At 46.0% G+C, this 14,607-nt stretch overlaps 1 pseudogene; it reads left to right on the forward strand.

Moving 5' to 3' along the window:
• The first annotated feature begins 404 nt into the window (after positions 1 to 404).
• LOC147974953 (uncharacterized) lies at positions 405 to 1,721 on the forward strand (annotated as a pseudogene).
• Positions 1,722 to 14,607: the final 12,886 nt, after the last annotated feature.

Below are 14,607 nucleotides of genomic sequence, written 5' to 3' on the forward strand. Positions count from 1 at the left end.
GGAATTTGCCATCAGCCAGCTCTTTGCCATCTGCCAGCTGATGGCATAGAACGTCTTTGCCATCTACATATAAAAAACAGATGGCAAAGAACTGACAGACGGCAAAGAACATGGTTGCCATCAGCCAATTCTTTGCCATCTGCTAGTGGATGGCAAATAATCTTTGCCATCTGCCAGCAGATGGCAAAGAGGTTGGCAAATCCTATGGCCGTCAAACGTGTAACGGCGTACCAGCCCCACCTCTTTGCCATCTGCCAGCAGACGACAAAGATTCTTTGCCATCTACTGGCAGATGGCAAAGGGATGGGGTTATTTTTTTACGTAAAAAAAACTGTGGGGTTATCCCCTCCCTCCGTCCCCACCCATCCAGGTAAAAAAAACGATGTTGGCATCTCATCCACACACCACCACCTACCTCCTCCCTCTCCGCCTCCTGCGCCCCTTCCTCCCACCCCCATCCCCATCCCCATCCCCCTTCGCCTTCCCCCACCACCCGACCTCCTCGACCTCTACCTCCCCGCTGACCCCTTCTTCGCCCCGCCCCCCATCCCCTCCCCGCACGCCTTCCTCCTGCACGACCTCACCGACCGCGTCGCCGCGCTCGAGCTCGCGGCCCGCGCGGCCGCCCCGCAGCCGGTGCGCCGCAAGTACACCTACGCGGCCACGGAGCCCGGCGGCCGGAAGGTCAAGCGGACGGCGGAGGAGAAGCCGCGCGGCAGGGGCCAGGCGCTCAAGTGGGAGGCGGAGCTCGCCTCCCCCAATGACGACGGACTCGACCGCAAGTGGAGGTGGGAGGCCAAGTCCAAGGGCGGCGCCGGAGGCAAGACCAAGACCAAGTGGGGCGCCGAGATCAAGGGCAAAGGCTCGCTCGAGCCATGGTCGCATGCCTACACCTGGGAGGAGGACTTGACCGCCTCCGACGACGACGACGATGAGCTGGAGGTCGAGGAGCGCAGGCCGGAGAAGCCCAAGAAGATCAAGGCTGCCGCCAAGGACAAGGACCATGACAAGAAGAAGCCGGCGAGGACGTGCGTCCAGATCGAGGAGATCCCCGAGGACAACACCGCCGGCTGCGACGCCATCCGCAAGGTTCGGTACTCAGCACAAAAGATGAGATTTTTGCGAGGGTTTGGGTTCTGTGGCCCGATCTGAACGAAATGTGTGATTTCCAGTAGAATTTCCAATAGATCCAAGTTACCTCTCTCTGGATTTGAGAGAAAATTTGGAATTTTAGAGGATGCTAGTGTCCACACTCTTGATCTGTGCTTAGTACTGGCTACAGATTGACTGAACTCTGCTCTGAATGATATCAGCTTGAGGATTCTGCTCCCATGCAATGCACTACTGTCATATGTGTGCTGACCGCCTGACATTTGTCTCTCTTTCTGATGATGCAGGCCTTTGCCATGGGGAACGGAAAGGGGAAGGCCAAGGAGCTGTCGCCGCAGGATGCCGCGCTGCTCATCCAGATGAACTACAGGGCGCACCTCGCCCATCGCTCCCAGGTGCTCAGCTGCCTGCGCGATCTCGCCGCCGCCAAGGCCAAGCTCAAGGAGCTCCGGTCCTTCTTCTACAACCTCTCCTACAGGCGCCGCCTCTCGCACGACCACGAGGAGCAGCAGAGGTTCTCCGAGAAGATCATTGTCCTGCTCCTCATTGTCGACGCGCTCGAGGTGAGCTCCGTCACGGCCTGTTTACGATTGCCGATTGCTGATTGCTGATTGCCATTGCTGTGTTGTGGACTTCAAATTCAGTTACTGCATACAGTGGTTAACACTACTAGTCGTCAAACCCGTGCGATGCACGGGCTAGTCTTTCTACTATATTTTGCCATAAGAATTGGATTTTTTGGGCACTTAATCCATATATAGCAATAAGTGATGTCCTAACCAACAGATCCTAAGAATGAACCTTTTCTAAATTATGATTTTCTAGTGCAACGTGTACGCTACTGACCAACAGGTCAAATGGAAAGCACTTTATTCTCTACATCATATACTCACGCCGATGTAAAGAACCAAAGGGTTCATAGTTCACATATATAGACTATGTAGAGGAATCATCTTCCTCAACAAATTCTTTGAGAGTTTGACCTATGTCTCTCTCACCGTAAGAATATCAATAAAATAATCTTTTAGAGCATGTGCCTCGGGGAAAGTGAAAAATGAATACTGAAACTGGTTTGTCACATGCATTATATATGGTTTAATTTAAAAATATACAATTCAAATCAATCTGGATATTTTCTGCATGCATTACGTAGTACAGGGCCAGGTAGTAAGCATTCCGATCAAAAAAATGTCGTAAGATAGATAATTTGAACGTACAGACCTTATACAAATAGTAGGTATGAAAGAAAAGAGAGAGAGACAACATAGTGGTAGAACATGGATAGAGCAGATTTGGAGAAGTGCGATGATCATCTCGTATTACCTTTCCTCCTATAGTCCCCTTCAGAATGAAAATAATTACAGTATATGTGCTAAGTTAATTCATAAAAAAGGTAAAACAAAAAGAACTATACAAAAGCCAGATTCAGGTATTGCTTTCGAAAAATCTTTAAGCAATGTAACATACAAAAACAACCATATATTTATCATTGATATTGTTAGTAAAAATTTATCATATATTTCAAAGTTCTCATAGCATCACTTCAAGATGCGAAACCATTTGCAGACATCTTATTATTTATCAAAAGCACAATTTCCTTTTTTGCAGGAATTCTATGCTATTTAGTTTCATAACGTTTTGCAATATGAAACTGCCAAAATAAAACTTAGGCGCCACAAATTGGGAAAAACTCAATATTTTTATTTACAATATATTGTTGCTTATTAACCTCAATCAGCCAAAACAGGTACCAGTGAAACACATCCTTATTAAATAGGCATATGATGTGTAATTTCATAAGCTTCTCTGAATATGAAACTGCCGAAATAGGATAACCAAGAAAAACTCGTATAGCTCAGAAAGAACGGGCTGCTAATTGTACACCTCACCCATCTCATATTCACATATATATGGACTACACGGATACATCGTTAATGATATTACAATCAGGTTACAAAAGAACTACTATGTACAGAAGATATCCTACCATCTATATGAGGCTTGGCGTGGACGTCAAGATCAGTGGCAGCTGATGCGGCTGATGTGGAATTATTAGAAGAGCAGTGGATGCAGCTGGTCATACTCTCACTCAGTATTTCTATGTAACAATATTATGTTGCTAATTATCCCAATCTGCAGTCAATAGGTATCAGATGAACACTTCTTATTTATAGAGCTGCAGGTAGGAACCAGTTAAGAGCAGTCGATGCAGCTGGCCATGCTCTATTTAACCTGTAGTTATCAGAAAAATATAGTTGTTGTCACATGTGATTCACAGAAAATCAAGACCGTACTTAGGAAACCGCATCAGCAACAACACTCAATGCTTTATAGTAATCACATGCCATTGCTTTTACAAACCAATTTCCTAGGAAAATTATATTGATTTATAACAGACACATCAATGCTCAAGTATTTCAGAATCCAACTTTCTGACTAAAAATGGGTTGGAATAAAAGTTCATGAGAAATCAGTTCTCTAACCAACAACAGTAAGGAGATGACAACTTGGCAAGGAACTTCCCTGGCCAGGAGATTGTAGCGGACCAGCAATGAATAAAACCATGTGACGACATCAGCCATAACTGGAGGCTGGGGTAGGCTCTTGATGATGTTAATGCTCCCATAAAAGTTACTAGACATGATTTTTTCTTGGTCAAGATTTCAGCCAAGGATTACATGGATTAGATAGAACGGCTCTTATTTTCTGATTAATGTGTAATTTGTTGGGAGTCTATATATAATTAGTATAGCTATAGATAGATACATATAGATAGATAGATCGATAGATGTATACAAAATTACAAATAAAATACAGTATATTATGTTCTCTCTATCATAGTCATATCAGGTATACTGAATAGTGTACATTAAATCTTGATTATATAGCAATATATGTTTCAAACTGTCACAGTAATTACAGAAACTATACTCCCTGAAATCAATCCATTGATTGCCATGAGCTTCATAGTATTTCAACCTTATCAGATCAAACTAACACATGGTGTGTTATAGAAAATACTTCTAGATCTGACATAAATAGCTGAGTGGCTGAGTGAATAGCTTACTTGAAGCTGGAGAGACTGATCCCAGTAGCGCACACTCCAAAAGTTGATGCTGGTGACTGCATGCATCTTCTGCCCTTTGTAGCAGCCATTTATCTATAGATGCTGCTAAAATCACATCCCTGGTAATGCTCCTTTCCTCAACTCCACCATAATGTACGGATGGTTATGAATATAGTGGTGCAAACCTCTCTGCATCTAAACTTGAGCACACCTTTTGCACGAAACGTTTTCTAAAATACTCCCCACCATTGACATCAAAATCCATAACGTGTTGGTTCATGATCATCTCCACGCGCCTGCCTCTGCTCAGTCTAGGAGATTCAGAAACAAAGAGCACATGAGAGCGTTCTCAACTTCCAATTCCTTTTTTATGTGAACATAATGACCTATACAGTGGTAGTTCTATTAGTGAGAAACTAATAGATGACATGCTCCTTTGCATCAAGTGTTCACCAGTTCATTACTAATGGGATCAATTTATTCTACTGTCCGAAGATGTAAAAAACTATAACCGGATATATGATATATGGCATCCAAGATTGCAGGTGAGTATATTCGGGAATTAATCCTTGGAGTGAACAACACAATGATAGGACACGATAGAAAACAAATTGAACTCGGACATCATAATAATCTTCACATTTTAGTTGCATCATAATAATCTTCTTCTTCTAGTCTTCTTCTTCTAACTTTCTTCTTTCCCATTTTACAGATTTGCTTAAGATCACAGAAGCTTGGGTTGATGGAGTGCTTGTATTTAGTTTTTTTTGACCTTGTGAAACTTGCTACCTATGGATGAAACTGTGTAATATTGATGAAACTATGTATATGTACGGATGAAACTTGCTACTATTGGTAACATGTATTGGATATATGTGTTCATGACTATTGGTAATATGTGTTGAATATGCTATATTGGTCATATAAATATATTTGTGTTTGATTTTCTATGAAAATGAATTGATATAAGAAAAAACAAAATTAAATGGGGCAATATAGTCACTTTGCCATCAGCTGGCAGATGGCAAAGAGGCCACGTGTCATCTACATATAAAATTTGGGCTGGCCTATTTGGGCTTTTTGCCATCTGCCAGCAGATGGCAGAGCTCTTTGCCATGTGCTGGCAGACGGCAAAGCATGCAGCCTTTGCCATCTGCTGGCACACGGCAAAGAGCCTGCATACTTTGCCCTCTGCTGGCAGACGGCAAAGAGCCTGCAGCCTTTGCCATCTGCTGGCAGACGGCAAAGAGCCTGCAGCCTTTGCCATCTCCGGGCTGACGGCAAAGTATGCCGTTAGCCTTCTAATGGGGCTAACCCCGTTAAGAGGCTTTGCCATCTGCCAGCTGATGGCAAAGCCACAGGCTCTTTGCCATCAGCCAGCAGACGGCAAAGAAGCCTTTTTCGGCAGGTTTTCAGACAAACTGTTTGCCATCTGCTGGCAGATGGCAAAGCCTTTGCCATCAGCCGACCATGCCTTTGCCATCTGCCATGGCAGATGGCAAAGTGCCAGATTCCAGTAGTGCATCCGGTTTATATAGACACCGGAGAGGGCTAGGGTTAAACAGAGTCGGTTACAAGGGAGGAGATCTACATATCCGAATTGCCAAGCTTGCCTTCCATGCCAAGGATAGTTCCATCCGGACACGGGACAAAGTCTTCAATCTTGTATCTTCATAGTCCAACAGTCCGGCCAAAGGACATAGTCCGGCTGTCCGAGGACCCCGTAATCCAGGACTCCCTTAGTAGCCCCCGAACCAGGCTTCAATGAAGATGAGTCCGGCGCGCAAATTGTCTTTGGCATTACAAGGAGGATTCTTCTCAAAATTCTGAGTACCTGTCGAGTATTGTCCGGCTTCCCATGAATGTTGCACTCCTTGGCTTCCGCGCCTAATAATGGCTATCCTCCACATGTCGAGCGAATGCGAGAAGTCGGGGAATTTTTACACTTGCCACCCTAACCATGTAAGTAAATCGTCTATTTAAAGAGGCGGGGATCCTTATATCCAGATCACACCATCCTCCCACAGTGAGTATCCATCGGAGCACGCTCGGAAAAGTCCATCACATCATGGCCGGCCATCGCAGCTCCTCCTCTCGCTCCTGTAGCCCTAAGCCAGGCAATTGGAAGAAGTGTTCCATCCCTCATAGCCAATTAGTAGAGTTACAAACCGAGGGATTCCTCCCTCCAGCGTATATGGTCCCCGTTCGAGCCGGACTCGCGACCTACAATGGCGGGGAGCAAGCGGAGAGCTTTCCCAATCCATCCATGGGGGAGCGGGTATGCCTTGTCCCTTACTTATTAATGGGCTCGGATTTCCAATCAATCCGTTCCTCCGCGGGCTCCTAGAGTTGTACGGCCTCCAGCTGCACAAATTTACTCCCGCCTCCATATTACACATAGCTAGCTACGTTGCCCTTTGCGAGCTGTTTTTGGGTTGTGAAGCTAATTTCAAGCTATGGAAGACGCTATTCTGCCTCGTACCCCGTACACAGGAGGGGTCAATATATCAAGTGGGCGGAGCCGAGATATGGCGCATCGCCAGGACCGGATACCTGTCCGGTACTCCGAAGAAGACATCCGAAGACTGGCCTTCGGAGTGGTTTTATATGGAGGATGTCCCCTTCCGGAACCTTTTCGGATGGGCCTTCCTGAGTTCGACAACGCTCCCTTGAAGAAACGCCACAGCTGGCGCCCTCGGAGCCCCTAGGAGGAAGTTAACGGAGAAGTACTTTACCTGATGGGCCGGATAAAGACGCTGGCCCAATCAGGATTGACAATAATCGAGGTTATGCCAATATGTATAATGCGGGGGGTGCAGCCACTTCAATATCGGGGGCAACCCATGTGGCACTTCAATGGAGAAGACGATGCTACCCGCTACGGTCGTAAGGGACCAGACTCAATCGCTGCTCTAGCGAAATTCTATCCGATTTGTACAAAGGAGAGGAAGAGGAGTTCATCTGCATTAAGCCACGGGATGGATTCTCCATGTACAACCCCCCAAGCTGGGTGAGCTGCTACTTTTTACTCCAAACCTTTCCGCATTCTTCGTCATAAGTATTTACCTTGCCATTTCATAGCAGGGACTGTGAAAACCTGTGAGGGAGGTCCATAGCCCGCCTCCACAACCAGAGGACCTTGACCGGGCCCTCGACCCCGGACTCGTAGAAGATCCGGACACATTTGTGGAGCTTATTGACAGGACGTTCTATCAATTAAGCTGCGACGGTGCCATGGTGGCCATCATCGCCGATTATCCTGGACTACTCCCTGCATCGCATTTAAGTAAAACCAGAGTCCCAACTTTCAAAAAGGATCCCTTTTTCTGCACTTCACCTACCGCACACATGTGGTGTCTTACAGGGAAGGCCCTCGGGACGCCATGTTGAACCCGCAGTGACTCACCAACAAGGGGCACCGAAGCCGGGTAGGCTTAAAAGGAAGGCAGTCAGGACTGAGACGCCATCGCAGAGGTACGAAAAAGAACCCCGCTCCGTGGTTGTCTTCTTTTAAAATATAATAACACCCATGTTTCCTAGTAGGAAAAACGCTCGCCGGACTATATCTGGAGAGGTTGCCGGCCACGCCTCCACCAGTCGGGATCCAGAGCCGGACTTAGAGGCGGACGCTAACATGGGGCCAACACCGAATGTTCCTCCTATAGAGGATGTGGATAGGCTGTCTACTACGAATTCCGAAGTGGAGAGCGCCATGAACCACAGGCGTCGTCGGGCCATACTCCGCGACGCTTGTACATCCGAGCTGCTCAAAATGGTCTTGCCAGAGCCACGGACTAGTATGTAAAGGATATACGGGTAAGAAAATCTGATACTTATGTATACTAGTAGCCCCTAAGACTTGAAACAGTTGACACAGCTGATTTAAGGATCATTATTTGTGTAGGTTCTTATGGATAAGAATACCCAGTTGTCTCGACAGCTGGAAGAGTGCAAAGCCTAGCTACGGGCCGCAGTTGCCGCAATGAAGGAGTCCGAGAAGGCCCCATCTGGTAACACTTGTTTCTATTGCAAAGAATGACATGTACCAGGTAGTATGTGGCATGCATGTAAATCTAACAATAGATTCTGTAGATGATCCCAGGGTTAATCCCGAGGTAGTGCAAGGGGATGAGCAACATGCTCAACGACAGTTAAAGGCTGGAGAGAACGTGCTTAAGCAGGTTAGGCGGGAGAAAAACGATCTCCAAGATGCCAATATCCGGCTGAGTGGTGAACTGAAAGATGTTCGGTCCCAACTTGCTGACTCCATAAAGGAGAATAAGAGGCTTCGACGCGGCGTGTTTAGTAAGTGCTTGAATGAACTTTTTATTCAGTTTGGTGAAGAAACCAGCTAACAGAGTTATATCTGTAGGTATGCTGACGGGTCGTCCCGCAGAGGAAATGCCCGGGTCTGCAGGTGATCTTCTACCAGAGCTCTCACAACTGCACGAACAAGTTCGGCAGGTGATGCAGGGCATCGCCCAAGCCTTGTGGCCATCCGCCTCCCTGCTAGGAGGCATGGGAGAGCTTGTAGAAAAGCTCAAGGGAGCACGGCGGTGCTTCCAATTATGGAAGATATCAGCCTGCTGACAAGGTGCAAGGGAAGCCTGGGCCATGGTGAAGACGCGATATACCAAGGCAGACCCGAACCACATGGGCGAGGTCGGACCTGTGGGGTCTGATGGGAAAGCGATCCCCATCCGTTTGGTGTATGACCAGGTAGAATTAACCACAAAGTATTCCCAACAGGATTGTAGGCTAGACAGCCAGTTGGATGTATAGAAGAAGAATTTAGTCAGTCTAAATGACAGTGTACTTCAAGTGACATATATTGTCCCTAGCCGGGTTGTGAATCATTTGTCATGACAAACCTTTTCGCTTCGACCTCTGGACCCCGACAGTCCGGAGTGTATCCAAATACCCGCTCAGTTATGTAAAAATCGGGGCACCCGTGGAAACCAGGCGTAGGGGTCATAAGTGCTTGAACAGACAAGTACCCAACTAGCTATGTTATATTACATGGATAGTAAGAAACATCTTCCAGGGAGAATAGTTCCGTTAAGGGTTCCTTTCCCTGGGTACGTATGCATTAATGTGCATGTCCGAACTGCGAAAAGAGACGCAGAATATAAACATCTGGGGGCATGTATTACAATAAATAAGAGTCATCTTTTGTTCACAGACCGAATATTCCCTTAAGAATGCCAGCTTCCGTCTTCACCCAGTCTGAGGTACACATCCGGTTGACCCGGCAGTAACAATCGCAGAGGTGCTCCCCTTATGCCCTAGATGAATTAACGGGAACGTAGGGCATAAACACAAGAGCCAGGCAACCCAGCTTGGCCAAAACGTAAGTCATATCGATGCATATAATGGCAAAAAAAGGCACATGTGGAAAAGTAACACATGTGTGGGGCATAGAGCCCAAAAATAGTTATATTAAGCTTCTGTATAAGAAGCCTCCCAAGTATAATGAGCACGGCTAGCACGTCAAGATTTTGTAGTCAAGACACATTTTAGCCTTTTAAGGCCTTGAAGAAAAAGGGAAGAAAGAAAGAAAAGAAAAGACAGATAACGGATATATAAAAAATTGACGGAGGTAAGGAGACGACCATAGAGTTCGGCACTAGGCGTAGAACCTTCGGAGTCTGGCTGCGTTCCATGGATTTGGCTCGAGTCGATTGTCCGACGTGTCTCGCAGACGGTACACTCCCCCGGTCAGAACTTTGTCAATAGTGAAGGGACCTTCCCATTTGGGCTTGAGCTTGTTCTTTTTCTTCTCCAGTAGGCGTAGAACGAGTTCGCCAACGTTATATGTTTTGGCCCGTACTTCTCTGCTTTGATACCGTCGAGCCTGTTGCTGATAGAATGTGGAACGGGCTTTTGCCATGTCGCGCTCCACCTCCAGGGCATCCAAACTGTCCTGCCGATCAAGCTCGACTTCTTTTTCTCCGTACATGCGCACTCGAGGTGAGTCATGAATTATGTCGCAAGGTAGTACCGCCTCTGCACCGTACACCATAAAGAACGGTGTGTATCTGGTAGTTTGATTCGGCGAGGTCCGCAGCCCCCATAGTCATGAATTTATTTGATTTTTAGAGCACTTGTAAACAGAAGTGAAACATTCAATCAAAGCAAAGACAACACACTCAAAAGTTTTTGTCAAACCACATTTTATCATGATTTATTAGCTTAAGTGTTGTGGCATGAAAATCAGGGTGTGACAGACCTACCCCCCCTTACAAGAATCTCATCCCCGAGATTCGCAGACTAGGCGCGGAAAGGGATACATAAACTTGGATCTGGGGTAGTCTTCAAGTCCTCATGTTGCTTCTGCTTCCGTGTGGTGCTCCATTGAACTTGAAGTACTTGATGGTGTGGCTTCGTGTATGACAATCTTCTTGATCCAGGTTGCTAATGGGTAGCTCGCGGTAGGTTAGATTGGGCTAGGGGTCGATGGCTTGGTGGTCGATGCCCTCGTAGAGATTGGGCTAGTTAGGAAGTTGGAAACACTTCTGGGGGTGTGTCGCGTGGAAAACGCTGTGCACATTGGGTAACTGAGGTGGTAACTCCAGCTGGTAACTGTCTTCTCTTCGTCTCGTAACAATCTCAGAGGGGGTTGTTAAATCTTGGAGTGAGCTTCTGCTTGACATGGAAATGCTTGGTTCTTCTGAGAGGAATGACCCGTTGGTACACATGGTCTTCGACGCAGGAGTTTACTTCTTCATGATGGCGGTTGGTTTACTTCTTCCCTCTTGACATGGCGGTCTTCTGATGTTCCTTAACCAACTGAATAGCTCTTCTTCTGTCTTCGGGTAGAAAAGTATGTCATCATGTAATGAAGACACCCAAATTGTCCAAGTACTCCGTGATGATTTGTTCACGAGGTACATAAAGTAGGCTGGGGCATTGGTGGTGGTCATGGTTGAGTGTTTGCCAAGGTCTTCTTGACCTAGAACCAAAGCCCGTGGTCATGATCCGACCATGTTGTGGTTTGGTGGGGCTTAAGAGTTTTAGGGATTCTAGGGTGCGAGTGAACGTTTATCATCTTATCATTAAGCACAGTTTCTGAGATGCCAATAGTTGTCTCTAGTCCTTCAAACAAATCCCATTAGATTACCGAAAGAATCATCTCGCATAGGTAAACTCCAATCATTACTCATGCTATTCAAATCCTCATGACTACCAAGAGGAGTCCTAACAAAGCTATACATCTCAACAACCCCCAAACTCATATCTATACAAAAATAAACCATGGGCAGAACGTACAAGCTGCTAAGCTTGAATTAAACATCACAATCCAAGTGCTCAGCCCATTCTTCCAAGGTCCAAGGTAGTGCATCTCTATACTAAGGAAACACGTCGTATGCCACTCCAAGATCTTGTTGCCTTCCTATAAATCAACCCCAACAGTCCATTAACTTCCATCAATAACTACCTAATCCATTAATTCTACAAATCCAATGTCTATGGTGTTGCACACCATCTTCTACTGTCCTATAATCCCCAAATACTTGAAAGGGTTGTCTCTACTATAGTAAGTCCACCAATTTCCATGGTGAAGTAAACTCCAAGGTCAAGCTTATATCAACTCCGACAATTAATCCAATCTCCTAGTTTACCGTCCACCGAGAAACATGGTATCATGATCGAGATCATCAGTCTAAATCCAATTTACTCAAAACCATGTAGACTTACTCACCACCTATACTCCACTAGGCTCACCTATTTAAATCCAAATCTCATGTCCAACGAGAATTCCTACATGTTTCCCCCAAGTCATTTACGTAATATCAACTGTCTCCTATCAATATCCCATGCATGGCTAAGTTAAATCCATATACTTCCAAGAATTCCAGCTTGCGATCATAATTGTCCTACGAAATCCAGTTTACTCAAGGGTAACGAAAGTTATGCTACTCCATCAACATGATCCCACCAAGTTCATCTACCAACATGAAAGCCTCATGATCTACCGAAGTCTCAGATAATTCCTCAAGGTCACTCATATAAACTCATCAAGTCATTTGTCCTGTATTCCTATATCCTCAAATCGGTCTTCCCTGTGGCATCGTCAGTTCTTGTGCTATATTAGGGTGATAATGTGCTTGTTCACTATGTCCACTAGTTCCATAATGGACCCAGTGTTGTGCAAGGTTACTGAGGCTTAACTGGTTCGCTTGCAATTCTGTGGGTTAAGCACATGGTTAAGGACTCGAGCTGGGGTATCTTGTGAAGTCTCGAAGGGTTCTAGGAATGGGTTTCTAGTTTCGAGGGTTAAACATAACTCTACGGGGTTTCACCTGGTCGAGGAGTGTCGTGGTTTTGTCACGGCAGATGTCCTCATGAAAGGACTTAGTCGTGGAGCCATCGTAACGGGTTAGCTTAAAGGGGTTAAAGCGAACAAGGGACGCAAGAGAGTTTTATACTAGTTTGGCCCCTTACGATGAAGGTAAAATCCTATGTCTAGTTGTGATGGAACTGATGGGGTTCGATGAATAGGGAGCAAATACGCTTTGCCTGGCTCTCGAGTTATTGTGTGTTGTTCTGAACCGCTGCCGGGTCGTCCCCTTATATACATGGGTTGACGCCCGTCAGTTTACAGAGTCCCGAGGCCGGTTCATAAACTTGTCCGGCTCGGTCTCCGCTCTTTCTACCTTACAATGCAAGTTACATATCAATACCGGTTTATAGCTACATGCCTTAAACCGGTTCTGGGCCCTGGGCCTTTACACAATGTCTCCATCTGTCTTCATGGGCTTCAAGTATAATGAACTACTGATAATGTTAACCCGGCCTCTCCTGGCCGGTTTACGCCCAGTAGTAATATCCCCAACATTAGGCCCCAGACTGTTTTGAACCGGTTCATGTCATACCTCAAGAAAACTTCGTCTTCAACATCTTCACAAAATTTTGTAAACCACCGTGACGTCATCTTCCCAGGCCGTGGTAAACCGTCGTGACGTCATCTATTATTAAAAACTGAGTATGACACATCTTCATTAATGGATCTCCGACAATCGAGGCGACAGCTCCGCCTTATCTCCAAATTTCTGGCTCCTCGATTTTCGCGCCTGACACTTATCCCTTGCCTTTATAAATAGGGCCGAGGGGTCATTTTCAGCTTTCCCCCTCGTGCCTCTTCGCGTCATCGTCTTCCTCGCGCCGCTCAACCTCTGGAGCTCCGCCGCCACCGTCGACTGTCGCCTCTGCTTCAACTTTGGCCGCTGCATCAACCTGAACGCACCAGAGAACTGCGGTGCTTCTCCGCTCCTTCATCAGTACTGGTAAGCTCTCTGCTCTTCCGCCATGGATCTGTTCTAGGGTTTCGGTGTTCTTTGGTGTTCATCGGTGTTCATTGCTTGCATAGTAACTTTTTATTCCAAACCTTGATGTTCATCCTGTTCAATGATAGCCGTAGCCCTTCTTTTCCATCTAATGCACCTCGTTAAAATAGTAGATCCCATCTGAACCTTCATCCAATGTTTCGGTACTGCTTCTTAGGTCTGAATATATTTTCCTTTTCTGATATGCGGCAAATCCAAAATTGTAATACCAACTTGTGAAATCTGTTTTCCTTCACTTATACATCTGTAGACTTGTATCTTCAATGTCAGACTAGGCGGTTTAACTTTTCGAAAAATGACGACCCGGTATATACCATTAGTCCCCTTGTTGAACCGCCAATGTACTTGAACTTATAGCCTTTGTTTAGTAAACTCCGGTTTATGGTTAACCAACTCCGGTTTAACAACATGCTTTCATCCTTGTACCTCCGCATTGTTGTCCAGTGTAAATCATAAACCGGTAATTATCATGTTGTAGATCATTCATTGCCATGGCCAAGCAAGTGTATGAATGCAACTGGGTCCCTTCTCGAGTAACTGAAGAACAGTTAGACAAACTTATCAAAACGGGCGCTTTAACCCAGAAAGATATCATTCACTGGAGGGTCCGTGGCCCGGAATGTCCTCCTACACCCAAGGACGGAGAGGTTGTTGTATTTGCTGACCACTTATGCCGGGGTTCCAATCCTCCCGGTTCAAAAAATTTCCGGGATGTAGTGGCCAGCTTTCAACTGCGCCCACAAGACATTGGTCCTAACTCTGTGACCAACATCTGCCACTTCCAAGTTTTTTGTTAGGTTTACCTTCAAGAGGAACCCACAGTAGAACTATTCAGGGATTTCTTTCACCTAAACAGTCGCACAGAGTTCAAAGACAGACCCAACACAGAATTGGGTGGAATGGCGGTTCAGAAAAGAAAAGAAGTCACTTTTCCTCATCCCAGTCTCCACAGTCACCCCGAAGAGTGGAACCAGACCTGGTTTTATTGCAAGGACACGTCTCCACTGATGAAACCCCCCTGCCGGGTTACCGTCCAGAACGTCTGAGCAACACACATCCTCTTCCTCAAAGGCTGACCGCAAA

The sequence above is a fragment of the Triticum urartu genome, chromosome 4A (genome assembly GCF_056163025.1).
Source record: "Triticum urartu cultivar PI428250 chromosome 4A, HENAU_Tu73, whole genome shotgun sequence".
In the NCBI taxonomy this organism is placed as follows: Eukaryota; Viridiplantae; Streptophyta; class Magnoliopsida; order Poales; family Poaceae; genus Triticum; species Triticum urartu.